The sequence below is a fragment of the Triticum aestivum genome, chromosome 6D, assembly GCF_018294505.1.
Source record: "Triticum aestivum cultivar Chinese Spring chromosome 6D, IWGSC CS RefSeq v2.1, whole genome shotgun sequence".
NCBI classification, from domain to species: Eukaryota; Viridiplantae; Streptophyta; class Magnoliopsida; order Poales; family Poaceae; genus Triticum; species Triticum aestivum.
The window spans coordinates 472209610-472212211 of NC_057811.1; positions in this window are offsets into that span (position 1 = coordinate 472209610).

Consider the following 2602-nt stretch of genomic DNA (forward strand, 5'->3'; position numbering starts at 1 on the left):
AAAGATTAGACCTTTAGTCCCGGTTTGAGATATGAACCGGGACTAAAGGGTGCGATGCCCTTTAGTCCCGGTTCGTGTCTCAAACCGGGACTAAATGGCCCATTTGAACCGGGACTAATGCTCACATTAGTCCCGGTTCGTAATGCAACTGGGACTAATGTGTATATTGCACTGTGACCAAAGCCCTGTTTTCTACGAGTGACTTGCAGTTACATGCAACTCTCCCTCTCTTGTCGCCGCCTCCAACAAAACAAATGTCAGTTGCAGCCGGGTGGGTGCAAATGCAATTGCAGTCGGGGGTGACTCTTACAATTGTGTGCCTAGTGTCATACATGCAACTGCCTTCCCCTTCTCCCACCACCCTCCGACAAAACAAAGGCCAGTTGCAGTCGGGTGCGACACTTGCAATTGCGCGCCTAGTGTCATACGTGCAACCGCCTCCCATCGACAAAACAAAAAGTCAGTTGCAGTGGGTCAACAGGTAGTTGCAGTGGGTCAACAGGTAGTTGCAGCTAAGGGCGACACTTGCAGTTGCATGCCTAGTGTGAGTCATGCAACTAGCCCCCACCATCACCACCCTCTCCCGCCGCCCTTCGACAATACAAAGGTCAGTTGCAATCGAGCGCAACACTTGCAGTTGCATGCCTAGTGTCAGACATGCAACGGGCCCCCCTCTCCCGCTGCCCACTGACAAAACAAAGTTCAGTCTAGTCAAGTTGGTAGACATGCGGTTTCAATAAAGGGCGACACTTGCAATTGCATGCCTAATGTCAGACATGCAACTACCACCCCTCTCCATATTGCACTTCAAAAGAACATGGTCAATGAGTTTACCATTCAAATGAATCCATTTTTACAGATAACAATGTGTGCATGTTCCGCTGTAATGTGACAAAACAAGTCTTGACCAGAGCATCTATATTGTTTATTGTTGGATTTTTATCAAGTATTAATATACAACGAAAAAAATGTTTGTTACAAGTAGTTCGAGGTGTAAGAATGACGTGCTTATAGTGCTGCATAATGTTGGTTAGCACCTTAGCAGAATCATGTATGGACAATTATCTGTTGGAATAATCCAAACATATTGTATATTATTGCAACAAGCCCAGATCCTATTTAGCACCTTCAGCGCAGAATAGAGTGTATTTTTGTCTGTGTATACGGTAAGTGGCGCAAACTTGACCGGAACACTCATTAGTATTGTAGCGGTTGACTTGGTCCTCTTGTGTTTTTCTGGCCTTTTCCATGTTTGCTTTTGCTAGTTTTTGGTCCTTTCTGGGCTTTTATTTTATTTTTTATTTTTTGTTCTTTTCCCTTTTAATTTCAAATTTCATGATTTTTTTTTCAAATTCGTGAACTTTTTCTAAATTCCTCAAATTCGTGATCATTTCAAAAGAAAATCCGAACTCAAGAACTTTTTCAAATTCCTGAATTTTTTTGTCTTAAATTGCTAACCTTTTCAAATTCATGAAAATTTTGTCTCACATTTTTGAACTTTTTTCCAAACTTATGAACTTTAAAAAAATTCTTGAGCTTGTTTTTTTAATCTATAAACATTTTTAAATTTCACAAACCTTTTTCAACTTTGAAACAGTTTAAGAAATTTATGAAGTTTTTCAAATTCATTTTCTTTACAAATTTCTGATTTTTCAAATTGAAAGTTTTTTCTAATTTTTTCATTTTTGTAATTTCACAAACTCTTTTTTGCCAACCTTTTTCAAATTTATGAACCTTTTCAAATCTGTTAAATTTTTTAAAAAAATTAATTTTAATTTCGTAAACCTTTTCATTTTTACGAAATTTTATTAATTTTATGAACATGTATGAAAGGCAACGGTCAATTGGTCAACTCAATAAAACGAGCAAACTTGTCATTTCTGCTGAGGGAACGAGCGGGCAGTATTTTTTTTCAACGAGCGAGCATTATGTACGACACGATGGAAAAAACTGTGCAGGGAGCGCATGGAAAAGCTAGATGGGCCCGTCCATAGTGGCGCCTTCAAGTGCCAGCGCAGCAAACTGGCGCCACAAACGCCGAATAGGACCTCTCGGAAACAAAGGCATTTTGGGAAGTTGATACGTCTCCGTCGTATCTATAATTTTTGATTGTTCCATGCCAATATTATTCAACTTCATATACTTTTTGGCAACTTTTTATATTATTTTTGGGACTAACATATTGATCCAGTGCCGAGTGCGAGTTCCTGTTTGTTGCATGTTTTATGTTTCGCAGAATATCCATATCAAACGGAATCCAAACGGGATAAAAACGGACGGAGCTTATTTTTGGAATATTTGGAAAATTCCGGAAGAAAAATCCACGCGAGACGGTGCCCGAGGTGGCCACGAGGCAGGGGGCGCCCCTGCCTGTTGGGGAACGTAGCAGAAATTCAAAAATTTCTATGCATCACCAAGATTAATCTATGGAGTAATCTAGCAACGAGGGGAAGGAGAGTGCATCTACATACCCTTGTAGATCGTGATGCGGAAGCGTTGCAAGAACGCGGATGAAGGAGTCGTACTCGTAGCGATTCAGATCACGGTTGATTCCGATCTAAGCACCGAAGAACGGTGCCTCCGCGTTCAACACACGTGCAGC